This window comes from Bos taurus, chromosome 1, assembly GCF_002263795.3.
Source record: "Bos taurus isolate L1 Dominette 01449 registration number 42190680 breed Hereford chromosome 1, ARS-UCD2.0, whole genome shotgun sequence".
Lineage (NCBI taxonomy): Eukaryota > Metazoa > Chordata > Mammalia > Artiodactyla > Bovidae > Bos > Bos taurus.
The window spans coordinates 4,584,731-4,610,634 of record NC_037328.1 but is presented as its reverse complement, the minus strand read 5'-3'; positions in this window follow the sequence as shown (position 1 = coordinate 4,610,634).

Here is a 25,904-nt window from a genome sequence, read left to right as displayed (position 1 = left end):
AGACTGGAATCTCCTGGAGGGGCAATGTTGCAGAAGATGAAGCAGCTGGGAGATCTGGAAGAGGTCAGAGAGGTCAGATGGGAGTTAGTATTAAGTTCTGGTGCATGTTAGGCCCTGTGATGTGTGCTGCAAAAGCTTTCCTCCTTGCTAACGCTGTGGGATGTTAGATTTGCTTTTGGGTGTGCAACAAAGTACTGAAGACGCCAGCGTCCTGCTTTGTCATGAGAAGGAGGGTGAGAACAGAGACCTTCCCCGGTCACGTCTCATAGAAGTCTATGAAAGCCTGTTCATGTAAGCACTATTTATTATGCCAATTATTATTATCATTTTTATGGATGAGGACCTTGATGCTAACAGATGTTGAGCAATTTTTTTTAAGTAATTCAGCTAATAATCAGCTAATATAAGGATGCTCAGCACTGGCTCCTCGTATATTTTGGATTTCTCAAGATTCTCAAGGCTCTATTAACCCCATCTTCATTACATCCATAAAGAGTCCTGTATATAAGGGGTACTCAACTCTAGTTACATTAGACAGATACAGGGAGCTTTTCACAAAAGACTGAAGTTCCTGTCCTTCCTCCTGCTCCTCCATCCCCATCCCCTGACCCCAGAGAATGTAACCTCATTGTCCAGGGTGTGGTCCCACGCCTGGCATGTTGTATGAGCTCCTAGTTCCTGTGTGATTCTAACATGGACTCAGAGTTAAGAATCATCACTCTTAAAATGCAATTCTCTTTATTCTATACATGATTAGAATACATCTAAGCCCATTTATTCCTCTGGGATTTCTTCAAATAATTTCTCTTTCTCAACTGAGATGTCAATGATTGCATCTTCCTATTTATTTTTCTAAGAACAAGGCTTGGTTGTTTCTGTTCACAGGAAAAACATACCTGAGCAAAGTAGCTAGCAAAGGCCAAGAAGGGAGGTACCAGTGTGAAGAGAAGCATTACTGTATTTCTGGGCAGGACAGCCCTCTCAAATATCACCCTTGGCATTTGCAGATTCTTCACCTATTTAATCTTGGTCGCAATCATCATGAATAAAAAATGACAATGAAAAGCAAGTCTTCAATCCATGTGAATGGAATATATTGAGACTCTGCCTTATCGCACATCCCTTAGATATTTAAATATTAAGAAAGATCGTAAGGATTTATTCTTAGTGTATTTTATTTATCAGGAACTTTATTTTTCCTTTATTTTAAGGAGTCTTGGGAGAGGATTGATGGAGATTAAAATGCTCAGGTAAAATTAAAATCAACCAATCTGCAATCACACTTACAGGGAATATGAGGTGCCTGGGTTTTTCCAGTCATTATAATAAGTATATAACCACATGAACATATTACAGCATCCTTTGTAATCTTACAGACCAAAACCAAAACAGTATTCATCTCAAATAGCCAACCCCATGATTCTATCTTTCATGGAATCATACTTCTAAAGGGGAGCACACTGGCTGTACAAAAGGAAAGCACCCACACCCACAGGCCACCTGCAGTGAACCTGGAATCCTGACACTGCCCCTGCCACGGCACAGTGTGTGGCACCACAAACCCATGAAATAAAACTTCCCATTTGGGATCCAGCCCCGAGGGAAGGCATCACAGATCACTGATGTCAAAACCTACAGCATACTACTCTACCTTGTTTCATGCATCCCAACTCTGACTTCACACTTGAAAGATTCTATACGGCATTACCTGAATCTGGAATTTTTGTGAGGCAAAGGAGGTGAGCCTGGTCATAGCAATGATAGTAGCTAATGCTCACGAAAATATGTCAGTCTCCATGCTTGGCTCTCCACACATCTGTCGTTTAATCTTTGCCAACAGCCCTGTGAAGTACATGATAAGGAAACTGGGGCAGGGGCCTGGAGATGATAATAATGTTCCCAGGGTGACAGAGTATGTAATATCAGAGCTCAGACATCAATTCAGATCACCTGGTTCTAGATCCCTTACCTCCTTCCCATGGATCAGAGTGTGCATGGTACAGAAACTTGCAGTGGTTCACTCAGTACTTCTGGCAAGCCATGTTTCAGGCAAGTTAGATCTAACTTCACATGATGCCTAAGAAAAAAATGCCCATGAAAGACTTTTCCATTTAAAAAACAGGCATTAGGCTAACTGGTGGAAACACAAGTTCTGAGGAGGTCTTATGCTTGGACAAGCTTCCCAGGTGGCGTTAGTGGTAAAGAACCTGCCTGCCAATGCAGAAGTAAGAGATTTAGATTCAATCCCTGGGTCAGAAAGATCCCCTGGAGGAGGGCATGGCAACCTACCCCAGTATTCTTGCCTGGAGAATCCCATGGACAGAGGAGCCTGGCAGAGTTTAGTCCATAGAGTTGCCACGAGTCAGACACGACTAAAGTGACTTATCGTGCACACACACGGTGGACCATAAGAAGAGGATCAGTGGTTACCTTCTATCTAGCCTTCAGGGCCTTCCAGGCTAGACCCGTCCATCTTCATTTCTCTTTGTCTCCTGTGGTAAAGAATTCACCTGGCAATGCAGGAAATGTAGAAGACATGAGCTTGATCCGTGGGTCTGGATGATCCCCTGGGGCAGAAAATGGCAACCCACTCTAGTATTCTTGCCTGGAAAATTCCATGGACAGAGAAGCCTGGTGGGCTACAGTCCATGGAGTCCCAAAGAGTTGGACACGACTGAGTGTGCACACACCTAGTTACTTTGTAAATGAAACAGGTAGGTATTCCTTTTCAGCCAAAGGGCACTCAAAGAAATTACTGCTATGCAAAGTTACTGTGATTTGTGAAATTTGAGAACCTCTGTCTTAAGGGTAATGTGAAGTCACAGGCATGTCCTAAAAAGAATGATTGTCAAATTTGTGTTTAGAATAAATGACTCCAGGAACAAGGTGGAAAGTAGATTATTTGGAGGTGGGCAAAATAGGTATGGAGACACAGGTGTATGCATGCTTGCCAGTCGTGTCTGACTCTTTGCAACCCCATGCACTGTGGCCCACCAGAATCCTCTGTCCATGGGGTTATCCAGGCAATAATACTGGAGTGGGCTGCCATTTCCTCCTCCAGGGGAATCTTCCTGACCCAGGGATCAAACCTGCGTCTCCTGCATTGCCAGGTGGATTCTTTACCACTACGCCACCTAGGCAGTCCAAATAACTAGGTACGTAACTGGGCTTCCCTGGTGGCTCTGATAGTAAAGAATCCACCGGCAGTTGCAGGAGATCTGGGTCAAGAAGATCTCCTGGAGAAGGGAATAGCTACCCACTCCAGTATTCTTGCCTGGAGAATTCCATGGAAAGAGAAGCCTGGCAGACCACAGGCTACAATTCATGGGCTCGCAAAGAATTGCACATGACTGAGCAACTAAAAAAAACTGAATAGTAGTAGTTTCCATGGTATCCAAGAGATTCCCCCAAATTTAAAACATTTCATGATGCTCCCCTGATTTACCTTGGTATCCCGGGGTACTTCAGCACAGAGTTAGGAAAGGCCCATTGAAAATCACACTGAAGTCTTAAAGTAGCCACCTATGTTCTGCAAGTTCTCTCCTACTCGCCTGCCCAGCCTCATGTATTTCAGTTCCTGCCCACTCCTCAGGTTCAGACATGTCTCTAGACTCCTCATACACACCACTGAGAATCTATCTAAAAGACTCTCCCCACGCCATCCAGCCAACTCTTTGATTAAGCGAAACCCTAATTCATCAGCTCCACCAGCAATTTCCTGGAGAACACTTGTTGTCGACCTCCTTCCCTGGGTCAACCCCTGTCATCACAGGCCCTCCTGAAACCTTGAAATCCTGCCTGTGTTTGTTTCTTTAATGACTCTCTGACTCACGTCTGTCTGAGAGCTCTGTGATGCCAGGGACCAGCTCCCAACCATTACCGATGAAGCATCTAGCAGTTCTAGCAGTGAGTCCAAACAGTGGATATGCAAAACCTCATTGTTGAATGAAGGAGTGAATCGCCACATTTTTGCACAACCAGCCTTCTCAAATGCTTTGCATTCCTTCTTCTGGACTTTTATTCTCACATGCAACTGTAGTGCTTTCCTCTTTCTTAGACCTCCTATTCCAATCCCAACATCATTTGTTGCTATTCAGCTGCTAAGTCGTGTCTGACTCTTTGCGACCCCATGGACTGCAGCACACCAGGCTCCTCTGTCCTCCACTATCTCTCGGAGTTTGCTCAGAATCATGTCCATGGAATCAGTGACACCATTTAACCACTGCATCCTCTGCTGCCCCTTTCTCTCAATATCTTACTCAACATGCCTCACACTGATTACGTGCTTCTCAGAATGTTCACTCTACCTGCACTCTATACCCCGATCCTATGCATCCTCCTTGTTCTCAAAAGAGTTAGCAGCTTTCTTGAACCAAGGGGGACTCCTCCAAAGCCTCACATTCAGTATGGGTGCAGTTAACACCTTGGGACCCATTACTCTGGATCTTATTTTATACTTATTTATTTGATTGCAACAAGCCTTAGTTGCATCAAGCAAACTCTTAGTTACAGTATGTGGGATTTAGTTCTCTGACCAGGGATCAAACCCAGGGCCCCTGCATCAAGAATGTGGAGTCTTAGCCACTTGACCACCAGGGAAGTCCACTCTAGGTCTTTTTCTTGAAGAACAAGATAAAGAAATGTAGATTAATGTGTCTTCATTTCACCATGTGAGTGAAAATACTAATCGTACTTCCTTCTCCTCCCTCCCCTGGGCTGACTCCCAGCTTTCTTCCACCCTTCTCAATAGTCTCCACTGGAAACCAGGACAGAAAAGCCAAAGATTCCATACTGAAAGCTCATGCAGACTCTTAATATCATCACATTCAAGCCTTGCCACAAACCTATGGAATCCCCAAAGAGGATATTATCATCTCAGTTTTACAAGGAAATGTGAGCTCCAGTAGATAAAAGGATGAGCCTACAATTATTGCAGACATTTGTGACAAATTATTGTTCAGAAATATTTACCCCATCCTTCACCTCACTTTATTTCCAAACCCTTGGCTTTAGGTCAACATTGTGACTTTGCTTGACTAAGACAGAAATGCTGCTGTGCAAGTTCCACGTTTTATATGGCAGTATGTATTTCCACTTGCTCCCTTGTTATTCCACCAGCAACTAGCCATATATATATTTCTTAGAAGAATGAATGAATGAATGACTTGACTGAGATCAAATAACTAGTAATTCAAACTTGGAAGATTTTCTGACTCCCTGTCTCTTGCTTTTTTGATTTCTCATGTTTCTTTCCAGCTGGTGAAGAATTAGCAATCTTAAAAGAGAATATTAAAAAATTTAATAGAAAATAGACATAAGAGGCCCAAAGTAAAGGAAACAAACTAGTTATCTGGACAAAAGAAATAATGCAGTCTTCCGGGCTCCCGTGTGCAAACAATGCCCCATGTCATCGGTAGTTTGTCGGTCCCTGAAATAAAAGAGATTTCATCTGAACAGGAAGGACATGGGTTATATCTGAAAGAGAATTTCCACACCGCACGAGTTTTAAGCTTATAACTATGCCTCCAGGGAAGTTCCCTGGCGGTCCGGTGGCTAAGATCCTGTGCTCGCAATGCAGGGGACCCCAGGTTCCATCCCTGATCAGGGAACATGCGACAACTAAAGACACCTCAGGCTGCAAAAACGACTACAATCCAGAGCAGCCAGATTAATTAATTAATTTTTTAAACAAAAATCATGCCTAAAAGGTATCTAAGAAATCTGTAGTAGTTCCCTATAGGTTTTTTTCAAAATAACATGTATATTCATCTTTCCAGAAAGTTTTAGACTAGTGCCCTGATACACACATGCAGACAAGAATTAAGCTAGTTCTCTAACTTCTTTTAAAAAAAGCACAGATTTCTAGATACGAGCCAAGAATCAAGCTCAGTAAATGCAGCTAAGATCCAGGAATCCATATTTTTGAAATTTCCCCCAGCATTCTGCTACACAGCCAGGTTTGAGAACCTCTAGCTTATATCAAGCAGTGGCACCCCACTCCAGTACTCTTGCCTGGAAAATGCCATGGACGGAGGAGCCTGGTGGGCTGCAGTCCATGGAGTCGCTAAGAGTCCAACATGACTGAGCGACTTCACTTTCATGCATTGGAGAAGGAAATGACAACCCACTCCAGTGTTCTTGCCTGGAGAATCCCAGGGACGGGGGAGCCTGGTAGGCTGCTGTCTATGGGGTCACACAGAGTTGGACACGACTGAAGCGACTTAGCAGCAGCAGCAGCAGCTTATATGGGAGGAACTTGACCACAAGACCTTTAGCAGTAACTTCAGTGCAATTTCGTGTTTGCCTCAAGTATCTTGTGAACACTAGTGTCTATTAAGCTATTTGTGATGGATGGAAGGAAGACTTCAGAGGAAAAAGATAATGAAACAATTTTACTAATATATGTTTTACAAATTTGTAATGTAAATTCAGTTATAATTTCTGCAAGCAATGCATTAATTTCTTAATTGTTCAACTTGCTTCAGATTAGATTTAGTTAACAAGTTGCAGTTTATCTCAGCTATAAGGTTCCTAGTTTCCAATCTTTGTGTTTTACTCTTGAGTAAGTTTTCTTTTTGATGTTGTTACCACAAAGTTGCATTTTTCCCTCAATAATGAATGTGAATTATTGGCTCAAAGGAATCTCCTTTAAGTAAAAGAGCAAACATTTTTAAAGTAATATGAATGGTAGAATTCAAAATAATGTAAATGTTCTGTGTTTTGTCACTCAATCATGTCCAACTCTTTCCATGAGGATTCTCGAGGGCAGAATACTAGAATGGGTTGCCATGCCCTCCTCCAGGTCATCTTCCCAACCCAGGAATCGAACCCAGGTCTCCTGCATTGCAGGTGGATTCTTTACTGTCTGAGCCACCAGGGAAACCCAAGAATACTGGAGTGAGTGGCCTATCCCTTCTCCAGGAGGATTTCCCAACCCGGGAATGAAACCAGGGTCTCCTGCATGGCAGACAGACTCTTTACCAGCTGAGCTACCTGGGAAGCCCAGTGATTGCTACTATCAGGATTAAAGTCAGATCTCCTGGTTTTAAGGGGGGGTATGTGTTGGACAAGTAGTAACACATTCTCAGGTCTGACTTCTCATGTAACAGTTGTCATATCATTTCCACTCAATGATATCATGATGCATCTCATTCCTTCCCAAGTGAACTCAGGGGCACTTACGGGTAAAGAGAATGGTTAGGGACTTCGCTGGTGGGCCAGTGGCTAAGACTCAGTGCTCCCAAGACAGTGGGGCTGAGTTCGATCCCTGATTGGAGAACTAGATCCCACATGCCACAACTAAGACTCAGTACAGCCAGATAAACAATAATTAAAAATAAAACACAGTGGTTAGCAAACAGGGCCTCCAGATAAACCACCCCTCCTCTAAAGGTGAGTTCCGATTTCTCCTGGAAAACCATTTGAGAACTCCCTGACATCCTATCTTCAAATTTACATTTGGTAATATGTGCCTTGTATTCAGCCAAGTCTACTTCAATAATACCACCACTGGGCTTTTGCAGGCAAGTTCCAAGTCACATCAAATGCTTCGTACATTTGTAATTTCCCTTGTGAAGTACTGGGATAATCACCCAGGAGATGGAAGCTAGCTCATTAGCTTTGATATTCAGCAGTTCGCATTAGCAGCCGTGGTTGATAATAGACTACATCCTAGATAAATCAGGTAGTGGCTTATGTGTCATGGAACAAATATCATGAAACCCCAGATGAAATGACTATTTAACAACACATTAAATCTGGTGCCAGTTTATATGTCTAAGAAGTGAGCTGTGCCTGCATGCAACCAAGCAGATCATTCCATTTCCTCAAATCCATAAATTCTAATGCTTCCCTTTTTCCTAAACTCTCCTGAACTCATACCACTTCACTCAGTCATAAAAATAAGATATTTTCCCTTACTCACAAATCTCAATGGACTTTTTTTTACACAGGACATGCCTCAACTAAAATCTTACCTTATTATAGTTAGATTTATTTTTTTTAATTTAGTAGAGTAATAGGAACTTTATCCAAGAAACCTGAGGTTTTGTTCAAAAAAATTATCTAATCTTGGTGACTAATTCTATTTAATAAAGCTTGGGTACTTTTCTCCCATATGGTACATACTCTGAAGTTATTTTTCTTTGTATAGAAGAATAGCACATTTGGTTACCTGGTTTCCCATTTTATAGCTGATTAGAAGCATGAAAACAAAATAGTTTGAGGGGATAAAAGCTGAACAAAGCAGACATGCTTAGAAAAATGAAAAACCCAACCTCAAGGGAGAAGAGAAAATTCTAAAACAAAGGATGATGAGAATCAAAAGCATAACTCACTATACCTGTTAGTCTAATGCCAAGTAACCCAATATTCTTTGGTGGCCCTGAAGGCACAAGAATTTACATAATACCAAATAATTTTTGTACTTAATAAGAATCTATATAATGGTGCTCATCACATAGTATTCATAAAAAGGAAAAAATGTTGAAATAGACTTATCATCAAACAATGGAAAAACTATTAGGTAAATTATAAAGTTCCATTCAGTTGAATATTCTACAATCTTTAAGTGGTGTTAACAAAGAAATTTTTAAAAGATAACCATAAAAGCATTCTGAAAAAAGTTGAAACCATGAACTATAAATTTCATTCAACCAAGCTGAGAAGTATAATAAATTCAAAGATACTGTTCAAGATCATTAAAATTTAAAAGGTATAATAATTAAAGAAACACAGCTTGAGTCCTCATAAAATCCTGTTATGTGTAATGATTCAGTTTTTCAAGATGCAAGCTAAATAATGCTGTCCTAGGAAGTGGGCTAATCATAATGTGATTTGCTCTCAAATCATTTCCTAAGCTTTCTTAAATTTATCCTAGTAAAACAATAACTGCTGCTGCTAAGTCCCTTCAGTCGTGTCCGACTCTGTGCGACCCCAAAGACAGCAGCCCACCAGGCTCCCCCGTCCCTGGGATTCTCCAGGCAAGAACACTGGAGTGGGTTGCCATTCCCTTCTGCAATTCATGAAAGTGAAAAGTGGAAGTGAAGTCGCTCAGTCGTGTCCGACTCTTAGCGACCCCATGGACTGCTGCCTACCAGGTTCCTCTATCCGTGGGATTTTCCAGGCAGGAGTACTGGAGTGGGGTGACATTGCCTTAATTTTAAATAGAATATTTAGATATAACAATCACAGCAAAGATGGCTTTTGCCTTAAAAAGACGTAAGAAATACTGAAAATAAAGTAAAAAATGCCAATAGTATGTTTAACCACATATAAGAATCAGATGGCTGGATGGCATCCCCGAAGCAATGGACATGAACCTGGGCAAACTCCGGGTGATGGTGAGGGACGGGAAGGCCTGGTGTGCTACAGTCCACGGGGGTCGCAGAGTCGGACACGACTGGGTGACTAACAATGAACAACCAGAATCAGAAGCATGTTGCTTTACACAGTATAGAAAAGTCTGAGTCACAGACAGGCATCTATCATCACAACCATATATTGTCCATCTGAGATGGAGAAATGGTATGACCTCAAGTGTCCCCTCCAACTCTTACTGTCTGTAATTCGAAGTGTCCCACACAAGGGAAACCCTGTTTGGGGAAGTTCATCAACATAAACAAGATGAATGAACTCTGCTACCTCTATTACATCTACTCTGTACTAATTTAACTTCTTAACATTTATTTCTTTGCTGTTCTGGAAGTTTCTAGGCACTGTTTGTTTTCACTCTTAACAATCCTACATAGGTTCTAGCTATGGCTTTTTCCACTTAGAACTACCAGTGGTCAAACGATTTGCTGCATTATCTCATTTTGTTCAGTACAAAATTTATATAATGTCTTGTCCTTCATATCACCTATTTCAGAAATAGGAATTCTACTAAACAAATATTACTGTTATCTTTATTGTCCTACATTTACTTCTACTATTTACCCAAGAGTTCTATCTAAATATTTTAAATTGGTACATCTCAGGCACCAGAGTCAAAGTAAACTCAATTCCAGTGGATATAGGTTGTAAATAATTATTATGCCCATACCAGTGCATGCCAGCTGAGTGTGAGCCCCAGGTCAATCCCAAAATGCTCCAAAATATTACAGTTACAGCTTTTCTTCTATCTCTTTTGGACAAATTAATCTTCGTGAGATGTCTTTTAGTTTCCCCCAATCTGTAACTCTGTTCCTCACATGGTTTAGTACTACACCTTAAGCAACACTTTTTAACTGTCTCTATTTATGAGATGCTAGTCCCAGGTTTCGGCAGTATCACTATTTCAGGTTTCCCAGGTGGCTCGTGGGTAAAGAACCTGCCTGCTAAGCTGGAGATGCCAGAGATATGGGTTAGATTCCTGGGTTGGGAAGGTTCACTGGAGAAGAGCATGGCAACCCACTCCAGTATTCTTGCCTAGAGAATCCCATGGACAGAGGAGTCTGGCAGGCTACAGACCATGGGGTCTCAGAGAGTCAGACATGACTGAAGCGACTGAGCACAGTCACAATTATATGTCAATTAATTAAACGACCTAGATGAAACAGACAGATGCCTAGAAAGACACAAAATGCCACATTGACTCAAAAATAAATAGAAAATCCAAACAAGCACATAAAAAGTAGAGAAATTTTGAAATTGCCCTGGGGGTTCTTTTCCATTAGCACCACCTGTATTCACATACAAAATAATAAAATTAGACCCCTACTTCACACCATATGCAAAAATTAGCTCAAAATTACCTAAATATAAGAACTAACACTATAAAACTCTTGGAAGAAGACATAGGCACATTTCTTTTATTTTGATTTGGGGCTTCTTCATGCATTGAGAACTAGCCCCTTGTCTGACAAATGAATTGTAAATAAATTTCCAAGATTAGCATTTTTTGACTTTGCTCATGGCGGTTTTGCTAGGCAGTAATTTCTTATATATTTATGGAACTGAATTTAATCAGTTATTGTTATGGTCTAAGGGCTTTGTTTTTTTATACAGTTCATGAGGTTCTCACGGCAAGTATACTGGGATGGTTTACCATTCACTCCTCCAGTCGATTAACTGGAAAAGTCCCTGATGCTGGGAAAGATTGAGTACAGAAGAAGAATAGGGCTTCAGAGGATGAGATGCCTGGATGGTATCAGTGATGCAATGGACATGAACTTGGGCAAATTGTGATTGGGAAATGATGAGAGACAGGGAGGCCTGGCATGCTTCAGTCCATGGCGTCACAAAAAATTAGACATGACTAGGTGACTGAACAACAGCAGCAAAAGGTTTTGTAGCGTACCTAAAAGGATCTTTCTCACCCTGAAATTATTAAAATATAAATGAGTAGCGTGGAGGAGACTGCTTTGATGTTTACAAAAAATCTCTTAAAGAATCAAAGTCTCAGACTATATCAGTTGTAAAATTCAAATCACAAAACTATGTGAGGCTGATACCTACAGTTCCAATTTCTCACCAAAAACCTAGCAAAAAAAGGAAAAATGCTCTGTGTTCTCCCTGTTCCACTGGGCAGTTATTTCCTAATCCGTAGATGGGTGCCACTCTTCAAGTGTCCAACTTAAGCAATGCGCAAGTTCCAAGACACATCTCTCCCAAGGTCAATACTTATCCTCTTCCACTTCACAGATGTTAAAACCCAAACCCTCACATCAAGACTGACAGCTCAGCTCACTCAGCCATCAACTCACATGCTTTCTACTCTAACTTTTATTTCAGGCTTGGTTTCCAGTATCTGGGATTTTCTTTTCTTTTCTCAGCTATACATTTAGAATAATGTACATCAGATGTTGCTCCACACTTCTGAGTGTTGTAGCAGCAGAATTGTAGGCCATTTACTTTGCCACATTTCCTGAACCAGAAACCCATTCTTCAATTTTTTTAAGGGTTTCACTGCCAGTCACTATGGGAAAGCAGACACAGATTACTAAAAGAGATAGGAAGTCATAAAAATTCTGGAAATCTTGCAAAATTATTCATGCATGCTAAAAACTGCAAAATGATAGCCTCTGGCATTTTTTTATTTAATTTAGCTCAGAAGCTAAATTGCCCACTACTCTTCTTTTCTAAAAAAGGCGCTTATGAAACCTTTACCAGCTCTTCCAATTTCTTCAAGTCAGGTAAACTCTTTCCTCCATAATGGCCCTTTTGTAGCACAGAAGTTTTATTCCATGAGCATGAACAAGGAAAAGCTCCTTTGGTTTACCATGGGTAATTGCAATTCCAGTAATCTCATAACAACCAGTTCCCACATTGAGCAAAAGTCAGTTTCCAAATAAGACAGATTTAACTTTCTGGTACAATTTTAGAGCTCCTTCTCTAAAGTAGAACTCTGTGGAGCTCAAGAATACTGTAGGGGAGTCACAATCCAATGCCTAATGGGATTTTGTTTAATATGTAAAACATGCTTTTTTTTTAAAATAGCTATTATTTATCTGAAATTCAAAATTAACCTGGTGTCCTATATTTTTATTTGCTAATTCTGGTAACCCTACTCTACAATAGTGCAGGGATATTTTTTGTGGCTCATGGTCCTGTGAGTTTCTCAGGTAACTTCAGAGAAAACGAAGACTTGTTTGGGAAAATCCTAGTACCTACAATTGCACAGGAGCTCAGATACGACTGCATACTAATGGATAGTTTCAACGAAGTTCAGGAGAAAGAAAGGCAAAACTGTTTCCCAGTACCTTCCACAATCTCTCCCAGACTCAAGTCCTAAGCACACATCAACGAGGGTAACAAGTGCTGGAGTGGGGTGGGTGCAATCAGTGAATCAGGTTGTCACTGCAGGTTTCTCTAATCCGAAGACTGTTTCCTTAGAAAAGGCATTCCTACACTTTCCTTACGAACCTTCAGCATCTCCCACCACTGATCAAATGCACTGAAGGATCTAGACCCCACTAAATCCATTTACGCTTGGGTCTCTTCTATGTAACTGACATCAATAGAGCAGTTAAATGCCCAGAATTATGAAACCCTGCCTATGCCTCAGGAAATGGTGAAATATTCTGAGACAAAAGCGGTTTTTGACCTTACCAAGTGACTCTAGCTATGAAAGTCTGTCTATTAAATCTGTTTCAGAACAAGTAGAAGGTAATAATGTTAAATCCAGGAGCAGCCAACCACAGTGACCATATCATGTGCCTATCTGCTGACTGCAAGACAATTTTAAGATTTCCTCTCACTCAAATTTCATCTCTAGACTCTGATTCAAAATAGCCCTCCCAGGTCTCACTGAAGCCCATCTAATGATCCCAGCCTTATAATGCTTATAAGTTGATAAGGATTCATCAGAATGCATGCTAAGTCACTTCAGTCGTGTCTTACTCTTTGTGACCCCATGAACTATAGGCTACCAGGCTCCTCTGTCCATGGGATTCTCCAAGCAAGAATACTGGAGTGGGTTGACATTCCCTTCTCTGGGGGATCTTCATGATCCAGGGATCGAACCCAGACCCCTTGCATTGCAGGCAGATTCTTTACCATGTGAGCCACCAAGGAAGCCATTGGTCCCTAAAACAATATTGAGCCAATAGAGAAGCCAAAATATGAACAGCTGATGGGCCAAATCCTGCACAGATGTTTTGTGAGGGATGGAATTGAGAGACAGAATTTAATTTCATTTCCATTGCATGTCTTTAGAGGAGACAGATACTCTCCAGAAGCTCAGAGGGTCCACTTCTCCCCAGTTGCCTTATATTGACGCACCCCAGGCAGTGCCTGTCTGCCCCAGAAGAGAGTTCATCCAGTATGTTCAAGGAACATCCATGTGCCAATCAGCTGATTTTGAATGCAGTTTTAAGTCTTCCTATCACAAAACATTTTTATCCAGATATCAAATCATAGAAACAATAAAACTATGTATTTGCATGAATTTCATGTAAATTTCTCATTTCTTGGGTCTTTCTGTTGCCTGGACACAACTTCTCACATGCTATATGCCTTGCACACAATTTTCACCTTTCCTACAATGATTTCTTCCAACTCTATTCGCACCCTAGCCTCCCTGCCTTGTCCTACTCATTTTTAAGTCACAGCTCAAACATTGCTTCACTGTGGATTGATTTTTTGCTGCCCCACGGTAGCCTAAATCCTTTCTCTGCTACAACTTATACATCTCTTCATGTCAGCTTTTCTTACTGTTTATATTTATTTATATTTTATTGTATTTAAATTCCTTGAGATTAGAGACACAGTGTTTCTATATGTAATTCTCCTTTACTTAGCACAGTACCTGCCCCATGGTAGATTTTAAATATCAGTTTGGCAAATTAATTAATAAATGAATGGATGTGATTTAGTTGAATAGAAGTGCCTGAGACTAAAGTTACAATCTCAACATTCATGCAAACAAATGTTTCACTTCCCTTGGACAGCAGTATCTTCACCTTTGACCAATCTAAGTCCCTCATCATTTTTATGAGACGTCAGATTTCATATGGAATGACTCTTTGTCATTCCTTCACCTCTACCCTTAGAAAGCATTGCTGCTAGGGACGATGGCTGCATTATCTCTGAGTTTAAATGGCAACATATTTTCCTGGAGTTGAAATATCCCTTATCCTAGGTTTGTTATGGCTGTCTAAACATTTACACTCAATTGCTGGTGTGTGCTCACCCATTTCTTATTGCCTTCTGTGGCACAGAAGGAAAAGAACGTCACTTTTTAAAAATCTTTCTCCTTTCCAGAGGTGAGAAGTTTGTCTCTGTTACAGACGTAAGATGGTGTGAAATCAAAATGAGACTTTTCAGATTTCCATTCTAGGAATCAAATAGCATTTCCACAGTACTTTACCTTAGAGAACTCAATCTCAAACTTTCTACAGAAAAGTGGTTTTCTTGTTTTTGTTTTTGTTTTTTCTGTAATAGCCATTGATTTGAAGTTTGGTGGCTTGACCCAAAAGTCACCCTGCCAGAGTGAAGTCGAGTTGTATTAGTTTGGAGCTTTCGATGGCTGGAGTTGTGGTCTATGGACCAAGAGCGGCAGTACCTCCTGGGACCAGACAAGGAATGCAGAGTGCAGAGTCCTAACCCAGGGCGAATAACCAGATCTACGCTTTAGCAAAATCCCCTGGTAACTCAAACACATATGAAATTTTGGAAAACACTCATCTGGAATCTCCATTCTAAAGAACAGGCTTCCTCCTCGACTTCTCCTAAGTGTCCATTGAGTTCAAATATGAGTATTTGCCATGTTCCTCCCCTCCAGCTGATGGATCAAAATCGAGTTTTTAATGGTACATATTCATTAGGAAGATTTTTATCTGCAAGTAAGCCCAAACAAAGACATGTGCAGGTACACACGTGTACACGCACAAGTTTAAGAGGACTTAAGACCCACGATCTCCCAGTAACAGAAGGTCCTGAGATGACAAGGGTGCAGGGTTAGTCATTAGGCATCCCAGAGGCCTCGTCAAAGACTCAGGATTCCTTCTGTCTTTCCTCTCAGACACCCTCCACCTGGTCTCCACAAGCTAATTTCCTTTCTTATCCCAAGATAGCTGCCACAGTTCCAAGCATCACAGGCAGAAATAAAAATGTCAGCAGCAGAAAATAACTTTCTTCAGGATCATATTTTTGAATATGAAGAAAATGTTTTGCTTTGTTTGTTATAAGAATCCCCTCCACAAACATCCCTTTGTATCCCATGGGCCAGAATTATACCACATGACTTGTCTAAAAACTGGCAAATGATACAGAGCCTTCTTGATTGGCTTAGACCAATCATTCATTCCTTGTGGTTCACTCCAAGGCGTGCTCTCCTAGGGCACGTGAAGAGTGGACATTTGTGCAAAATAGTGTTTGCTTAGCAACACTAAGAGGTGTTGAAGACAAAAGGACAAGAGGTGAGGGGTGATCTGAGGTGGAGGTGATAGCCAGATTTTAAAGCAAAAAGGAAGGGTTTCCCTGATGGCCCAATGGTAAAGAGCCCACCTGCCAATGCAGGAGACACCAGTTCCATCCCTGATCAGGGAAGATCCCACATGCTGCAGAGCAGCTAAGCCTGTGCACCACAGCTGTTGAGCCTGTGCTCTAGAGCCTGGGAGTCTCAAGTACTGAGCCTGCATGCCGCAGTTACCGAACCCTGAGCACCCTGAAGCATACGCCCCATTCACAGCTACTGGAGAAAAGCCCTGGCACAATCATAAATAAATAAACAGCAAAAGAGAATAATCCGAAACATGAGTCATATAAACAGAAGGAAATTTATCTTTTTTTGATCAAGGGCACTGCTTACAACAGGCATACGATAGAAATCAACGTTGGATCTCAGTCTCCAAATAACCACCAGTCTCCCTGAGCCCTCCCTCTTATCTGTGCCTGTCTCAGTCACTGAGGACCTCCGTCCTCGGGGTGAAGTGCAACCAAAAAGTGGATGCGAAGCTGGTGCTCTGCTGGTGTGCTGCCTCATGGCTCTCTAGGGTCTGACCCAGCACACCCAGCAGGTCTTTTAGATCAGACTCCAGCCAGTCGTTAAAACTGCTAAAACCAAGGACTTGTAAGCAAACTCCTGAGCAAGAAGAGGGTAGGAAAGTTATAGATTGGACTCCCTGGAAAAACCAAGTCTGCAGTTGATCACTACGGTAGCAACACTGGTTGATGTTGTTTCCAGTGGACTTGGTAAATCATAGGGAATTAAAAGAAGGAAAGAGGAATATATATATAGAGAGAGAGAGAAAGAGAGAAAGAAATACATATATATATATATATAGAGAGAGAGAGGAATATATATATATATATATAGGGGCTTCTCTGGTGGTAAAGAATCTGCCTGCAATGCAGGAGACCCAGGTTCCATCCCTGGGTGGGGAAAATCCCCCAGAGTAGGAAATGGCAACCCACTCCAGTATTCTTGCCTGGAGAATCCCATGGACAAAGGAACTTGGCAGGCTACAGTCCATGAGATCAAAAAGAGTCAGACACGACTGAGTGACTAAGCACGCATACACACATGCACGCACACACACACAGACACACACACACACACATATATATATATATGGCAAGAGAGTCAAAGACAGTGATATTCAAACATTAGTTAGCATGCTTTATTAGCTTATGCCTCAGAGGTTTGACTTGAAAAGAAAACTCAGATGTTTAGTAAGTATCCCAGGTGATTCCAGTACAGGTGGCTTTTTAAACCATTCCTGAGGAACACTTATCTGGAGGAAGAAAGTATTTCTTTTCTTTATCCTTTGATGCAGTGCTGTCCCAAAATCTGTTTGGATTAAGAGCAACAACCAATTCCCTAGTACCACATGCACCCAAGTTGTATGTTCCAATCCAGGCATTTAAATAAGAAATGCAAAAATGGAGAAGGGGTCCCACAAGTACTAAGTCTCTCAAACAGGCTTTGTCAACTATCACAGTAGTGCAGTGGGATGAAAAGAACTCTGGGGCTCTGGTCCCATTTCTGCTACTAGGAGCCACCTTGGTCATATCACAGCCTCTCTAGGTCTCAGTTTTCTCATCTATAAAATGGAAATAATAAAACCTACCTTGTCTCACAGAACTGTTTGAAGACAGATGTATACACATAAGGAACTTGTAAACTGGGCAATATAGTAAGAATGTATTATTTTCCAATGTTGATTTATAGGATTTTTCCCATGATATTGAAGCATTTTTTCATTATATGTATTCGCTTGTGCAACATCTTGAACTTGGCCATTTTATGAGAACTGTCACTCTGTTCCACTGGCCTTATAGCCACATGGCATCAAACAGGACCTTGTCCTCATTAACTCATTCAGGGACTGCTGCTGCTGCTGCTAAGTCGCTTCAGTCGTGTTCGACTCTGTGCGACCCCATAGACGGCGGCCCACCAGGCTCCCCGGTCCCTGGGATTCTCCAGGCAAGAACACTGGAGTGGGTTGCCATTTCCTTCTCCAATGCATGAAAGTGAAAAGTGAAAGTGAAGTCGCTCAGTCATGCCCGACTCTTAGCGACCCCATGACTGCAGCCCACCAGGCTCCTCCATCCATGAGATTTTCCAGGCAAGAGTACTGGAGTGGGGTGCCATCGCCTTCTCCGCATTCAGGGACTATATGAGAGCAAAGATTGCGGCATTCAGTGGCAATGTCTAGTCTGGAATCTTTGTTTTGCACTTTGAAAGACCTGAAAATGTAAAAAGGAATGAACTTTTAACCAGTGTGACTGAGGAAACACTGAGGATAAGAGCTGTGTCCATTTCTGCCTTGTTAATTTCCCTCCACGCAAACACAAAAAGCACTGCTCACATGCTGATTTGAGAGTGTCGACTACAAATTGGCCCCTGCCATCCACCTCTACACGGAGAAGGCAATGGCACCCCACTCCAGTACTCTTGCCTGGAAAATCCCACGGGCAGAGGAGCCTGGTGGGCTGCAGTCCATGGGGTCGCTGAGAGTCGGGCACGACTGAGCGACTTCACTTTCACTTTTCACTTTCATGCATTGGAGAAGGAAATGGCAACCCAGTCCAGTGTTCTTGCCTGGAGAATCCCACGGACAGAGGAGCCTGGTGGGCTGCCATCTATGGGGTCGCACAGAGTCGGACACGACTGAAGTGACTTGGCAGTAGCAGTATCCACCTCCACAAGGGTTAAATCACATGCCGCTGCAGCTGCTGGCCTTCAGCACCCTCTGAAAGGAGTTCATGGTGGAGAGCAGGAGTAAGGCACTCTATTCAGGGGCTTCCCAGTGGTGCTAGTGGTAAAGAACCTGCTTGCCAGTTCAGGGGATATAAGAGACTAGAGTTTGATTCCTGGCTCAGGAAGATCCCCTGGAGAAGGGCATGGCAACCCACTCCAGTATTCTTGCCTGGAGAATCCCACGGACAGAGGAGCCTGGTGGGCTACAGTCCATGGGGTCGAAAAGAATTGGACACAACTGAAGTGATTTAGCACACATGTGCTCAGAGGGAAAGCTGGCAGGACAGGTCTTCATGTAGTTAGATATTCTCAGGAGCAGATTTTATGAGTCCAATTCTTATGTCACCTCACATCTAGAAAAACCCTAAAATTCTTCATGGTGACACCTGTTTCTCATGACTAGCCAAAAGCATCATGAGACTAGCAGAAACCTGGAGAAATGTGTGCTTGATTGCATGTATCCCGCTTCACCAAAATCACATATGTGCTAATCTTCCCCCAGCCCACCCTGTCTCTTTGGAGCAGTTTCTCAGAGCTGTCTGAAGTATTGTATCCTGGACTGCAGTCCTCACTTTGCCCCCAATAAAACTTTCAACTCTCACATTGTGCATTTAAGTTGACAAGAGTTTAAAGAAGACTTTCAATGAGATGTGAACAAAATTATTTCCATAAAGGATGATGATTCAGGCATCAGGAGCAATCATAGCTGAGGCAGCAACTTTTTACTGAATCAAAAATTGACTCAATGAGAAATACATCACTTGCTCCTACTTACAAATAATCATTCTATTCTCTCTGACAATACTTCCTTTTCATAGAAATACATTGAGTAAAATTGTTTTTTCTTCTTCTTCATGATTTGTACTACAGATTCCAACTGGGACAGAAGTAAATGGAAAACATGTACCCAGTCCTCCCAGTGATCCCAGGCCAAGTCTGCAGTTCTGTAGATGGAGGCAATTATAGTCCTAATGAATACGCTTGATGCTCACTTACAAAGAAACTGAGCTCAGAGAAAATTTTGGCCCTTTTGTTTACATGTACACACCAGCTGGCTCCCAAACGAGTCTCACACAAATGTCCCTGATCCTATTTTCAAAAGAAATAATTACAGTACCAGGGGCTATCAAATAAAAACTCTTTCTCAGACCTGGAGTGAATTGAAGGAATTACAGTGTCCAAGGGTCACATACCTATTTTTTCACAAAAATTCAGGCAGGTACCATAAACCAATAAGTAACACCTGTCCAGGCTGGAGGCAGCAGAATTTACTTACCAGACAATAACATCCATAAATCCACACACTGCCCAGATCTTCATTTTTCTCGGCACAGAAACCTCAAGGACTAACTTTTATGACCTGGATTCTAGTAGGGCTGAATAATGGCCTAAGAGATCAGATCCTAACTCCTGGAATTTATAGATGGTACCTTATAAGGAAAAACAGATCTTTGCAAATGTGATTACAGTGAGGATCTTTTTTACTAAACTTTTTATTTTGCATTGGGTTATAATCGATTAATGTGTCTTCCCTGGTGGCTCAGATGGTAAGGAATCCACCTGCAATGCAGGAGACCTGGATTCAGTCCCTGGATAAAGAAGATCCCCTGGAAGAGGGCACAGCAACCCACTCCAGTATTCTTGCCTGGAGAATTTCATGGACAGAGGAGCCTGGCAGGCTACAGTCCATGGGGTCGCAAAGAGTCGGACACAACTGAGCAACTAACACACATGCACACACATAGTCAATTAACTGTTGTGACAGTTTTAGGTGGACAGCAAAGGGACTTAGCCGTCCATATACATGTATCCGTTCTCCCCCAAAGGGAAGCCTGGGGGCTTAGGGGTAAAGAATTCACATGCAGTGCAGGAGAAATGGGTTTGATTCCCGAGTTGGGAAGATCTCCTGGAAAAGGAAATAAAAACCCACTCCAGTATTCTGGCCTGAGAAATCCCATGGACAGAGGAGCCTGGTGTGCTAAAGTCCATGGGGTCGCAAAAGTCAGACACAACTTAGTGACTAAACCACCACCACCATTCTCCCCCAAATTCCATCTCAGCCAGGCATCCACATAACATTCCAGTATGCCACAGAGGTTGTCCCACTATTGGGAAGGTCCTGAGCCCTCCATCAGGAGTCCCATCCTGGAGATCCAGCAAAGGGACTAGGAATCCCCAGGGAATCTGACTTTGAAGGCAGCAGGATTTGATTGCAGGACTTCCACAGGACTAGGGGTAACAGAGACTCTATTCTTGGAGGGCACACATGAAATATTGTGCATACCAGGATCAAGGGAGAGGAGCAGTGACCCCACAGGAGCCTGAGGCAGACTTCTGCTGAATTAGGGATCTTGACATGAGAATAGTATCCTGAATTATCCCGGAGGGCCCTAAATGTAATCACACGTGTCCTTTTTAAGAAGGAGGCAGAGAGATTTGACACATGGGGGAAGAGGATGTAAAGACAGGCAGATTGGAATGGTGAAGGCATGCATGAAAGAATTCTGGCAGCCACTAAATGCTGGAAGAGACAAGGAGCACAATGTCTCCTAGAACCTCTGGAGGAACCAGAGGCCCAGGCGATACCTTGATCTCAGACGGTGCGTGCTAAGTCTCTTCAGCCGTGTCCGACTCTGCGACCCTATGGACTGCAGCCCAAAAGGCTCCTCTGTCCATGGGGATTCTCCAGGCAAGAATACTGGAGTGGGTTGCCATGCCCTCCTCCAGGGGATCTTCGCAACCCAGGAATCGAACCCAGTTCTTTTATGTCTCCTGCATTGACAGGCAGATTCCTTTCCACTAGCGCCATCTGGCCACTAGGGACTGAGACAGTAAACTTCTGTTGTTTGTTTGTTTGTTTGTTTTTTGCCTGACCCTTTCCCTTTATTTATTTTTTTAATTAATTTATTTTAATTGGAGACTGATTACTTTACAATACTGTAGTGGTTTTTGCCATACGTTGACATGAATTAGCCATGAATTCTTTACAGCAGCCACAAAAAACTAATACACAGACCCAAATCACCTTTCTTTTTCTGTCTCGCTTTAAGTCCCATCCTCACCCCCATAAGCCAGCCAAAGTGAATTCCTTGTTCCTGTTATATACCCCTCATGCTATGTCTCATTGCTTTCTTGACTAAAACAACCCACTTCATTTCTCTAAAATAAACTCTATGCAGTCCTCAAGAAATAATTTGAATATCACATTCTCCACAATTTGGGTTTGAATTTCAGTGTACAAATGAAGAGGGTTTTTTTTCCCTCATAATATATAGATTTATACAGCAACAATTGCCAAAAATCTTGACTCCCTGTGTACTGATGCCAAACAGAAACATGAAGAAGGAGATTTGGAGGATAAAAAGGCTGGGTTTATTTCTTTTGCCAGGCAAAGGAGGAAGCCAGAATCTCAATAACTGTCCCCCCTTCCCTGGGGACCCAAGAAGAGTTCTTATAAGGAGAGCTCCCACGGGGGGGACACGTGTACACCCGTGGCTGACTCATGTCAATGTATGGCAAAAACCACCACAATATTGTAAAGTAATTACTCCCGATTAAAAAATTCTTTAATTAAAAAATAAGTAGAGCTCATATATGATAAGGATCAGAGAAATGAAGGTCTTGAATTTTCTTCTTCTTGCATTATTTCAATACAGTCACAACTGGAGTCAAGGAAGCAGGTGATTGAATGCGTTTGCCTCTGGATTATAGGTCGGTGACCTTCTTTCTGAAATGCAAAAAGCTCCAAGAGATGGACTGCTACAAGTGAGTGCAGGAAATGTCAACACCAGATGCAGAATGTAATTGCACTTGGAGTTAGAGGGTGATAGGCACAGGATGTAATTCATATAGTGTCAGAGAGTGGTAGAGGTCAGTTTTGGGAAGAACAAATCTAGTTACAGACACCACAGATTAGCAATATTTAAAATATGACTAAGATTGATTAGCTCCTTCAGGCCAGTTTATGCCTCTCCTCTAACCTGTTCATTATTCACTTTATTTTCCTCCTTATCAGGAGAGAAAAAAAGCACCATTTCTATTTTTGCTGCAACACAACCAAGAGCAGCGTCGCAACAAAGACAGTGTCATTGCTATTTCTTATGTAAACAACTTCTGGTTACATGGGTAGTACATCCCCTACCCATCTCCTCCTAGTTCCTAGGAAATTTCCCGTTGGTCTGGTTCAGTTCTACCACAGGCAAGAGGAACCTGTCATGTCAGACCCGCATCTTGACACAAATTGACCAAGTCCTCTCCACCCTCTGCTTCCTGCAGTCTAGGGAGGGTTTGATCTGATAGACAGTGACCTCCTGTGATGGGTCATTCAGAAGCCTGCACTCTGGGGTGACCCAGGACAAATCACACTCACACCTCCTTCTGATCTTGTGATGGATAGTCCTTCTTCCCTACCCACTATGAGGACCGTCTACTTCTTCTGCTCCACACTGTTTGAGAAGCACTTTCCATGCCTTCTCTCTTCTTCCAGCACTGGTCTGAATCTATATTTGGGGAGCAAACATGTATGTCTTACACTGCAAACAGAAGTATATTTTATTCTATGGCTTGATTTTTTTAAATATTTTTTAAATTAACCTATCATTCTATAAGTAAACCATGTATGTGATAAGAAAGAAACTTATACAGAATAGTATAAGATAAAATGAAAAATTATTCATCTCTGCCAGTTTCTACTCCCTCTAAGAGAGTTGGCAGTGTCTCTTCTATCTTCCAAATATTTTCTATAACCGTATTGCCATGTATGATATTGAGAAATGGACTATTTCCTGCCATATCAGTAAACAAAGGATGTCATCAATGATTGCAGCCCTCCAACATGAGCTGGTGAACCCAAAGGAAACTCAGGAAAGAGAATACTTGCCGTCTAGCAGCCGTCAGACTAAAGCCACGGCCTATCGTGAGCCCTGAGGAAACTCAGGATGTACAAGACAGGGTACCAGCCCCAGACAGCTGAGGTGCATATCAAGAGGATGATTTCAGTGAGCCCAGACTCTTGCATCATCCCACATACAGAAAAGCACTAAATTCCTTAATTTGGGGTATCTGGTTTTCTATAATTAACAGTAATCTTTTGACGTTCAGACTACCTGCCCTTTGCTACAAAATTCCCATATATTCTGGTTCCCCTCTTGATCTCCTCAGAGCAATTCTTTCAGGTTTTCCTGAGATGCTGCCTCCCAGACTTGAAGTGCTAAAAATTCCCACCTAATAAAACTGAGCTCTCAACTTTTACGTTGTAAATATTTGAGTTGACAATGCATGCATTGTAAAGATTCTTCTTCCATATTTTACCTTTTATTATGAAACAGAGCATACAAATATGGAGTATGAGAAAATATATATGTACAGTTTAAAGAATACTTATACATGTAAACTCACCAACCAGTCAAGAGAATAACAACATATACCTCAGGAACTCTTACATGTACCTCCCAAATTGCATTTGTCTTCTAGTCTCTCAAAGGTATCCTAATTCTTAGGTTGAATATCCCTTTGGTAGTTATTAGATTTGTTCATAATTATCCTGGCTCTCTACTTCAGGCCACTTGGCAAACTGTGCTTGCACACACATTTGGCTCAGATGGTAAAGAATCTGCCTACAATGCAGGAGACCTGGGTTCGATCCCTGGGTCAAGAACATCCCCTGGAGAAGGGAATGGCTACCCACTTCAGTATTCTTGCCTGGAGAATTCCATGGACAGATAAGGCAGGCAGGCTGCGGTCTATAGGATAATGAAGAGTAGGACATGACTGAGCAACAAATAGCTGGCAGTGTTAAGTTTTTGACAAATGGAATGTGATCAGAAATGACTGGATAGATGCTTTAAAAGGCAGTGTTCAGTTCAGTTCAGTTCAGTTCAATCGCTCAGTCGTGTCTGACTCTTTGTGACCCCATGAATCATAGCACGCCAGGCCTCCCTGTCCATCACCAACTCCCGGAGTTCACTCAGACTCACATCCATCGAGTCAGTGATGCCATCCAGCCATCTCATTCTCTGTCGTCCCCTTCTCCTCCTGCCCCCAATCCCTCTCAGCATCAGAATCTTTTCCAATGAGTCAACGCTCCGCATGAAGTGGCCAAAGTACTGGAGCTTCAGCTTTAGCATCATTCCTTCCAAAGAAATCCCAGGGCTGATCTCCTTCAGAATGGACTGGTTAGATCTCCTTGTAGTCCAAGGGACTCTCAAGAGTATTCTCCAACACCACAGTTCAAAAGCATCAATTCTTCGGCACTCAGCTTTCTTCACAGTCTAAATCTCACATCCATACATGACCACTGGAAAAACCATAGCTTTGACTAGATGGACCTTTGTTGGCAAAGTAATGTCTCTGCTTTCCAATATGCTATCTAGGTTGGTCATAACTTTCCTTCCAAGAAGTAAGCGTCTTTTAATTTCATGGCTGCAGTCACCATCTGCAGTGATTTTGGAGCCCAAAAAAATAAAGTCTGACTCTATTTCCACTGTTTCCCCATCTATTTCCCATGAAGTGATGGGACCAGATGCCATGATCTTCGTCTTCTGAATGTTGAGCTTTAAGCCAACTTTTTCACTCTCCTCCTTCACTTTCATCAAGAGGCTTTTTAGTTCCTCTTCACTTTCTGCCATAAGGGTGGTGTCATCTGCATATCTGAGGTTATTGATATTTCTCCCGGCAATCTCTATTCCAGCTTGTGCTTCTTCCAGCCCAGCATTTCTCATGATGTACTCTGCATAGAAGTTAAATAAGCAGGGTGACAATATACAGCCTTGACGTACTCCTTTTCCTATTTGGAACTAGTCTGTTGTTCCATGTCCAGTTCTAACTGTTGCCTCCTGACCCGCATATAGGTTTCTCAAGAGGCAGGTCAGGTGGTCTGGTATTCCCATCTCTTTCAGAATTTTCCACAGTTTATTGTGATCCACACAGTCAAAGGCTTTGGCATAGTCAAGAAAGAAGAAATAGATGTTTTTCTGGAACTCCCTTTCTTTCTCCATGATCCAGCGGGTATAGGCAATTTGATCTCTGGTTCCTCTGCCTTTTCTAAAACCAGCTTGAACATCAGGAAGTTCACGGTTCACGTATTGCTGAAGCCTGGATTGGAGAATTTTGAGCATTATTTTACTAGTGTGTGAGATGAGTGCAATTGTGCGGTAGTTTGAGCATTTTTTGGCATGGCCTTTCTTTGGGATTGTAATAAAAACTGACCTTTTCCAGTCCTGTGGCCACTGCTGAGTTTTCCAAATTTGCTGGCATATTGAGTGCAGCACTTTCACAGCAT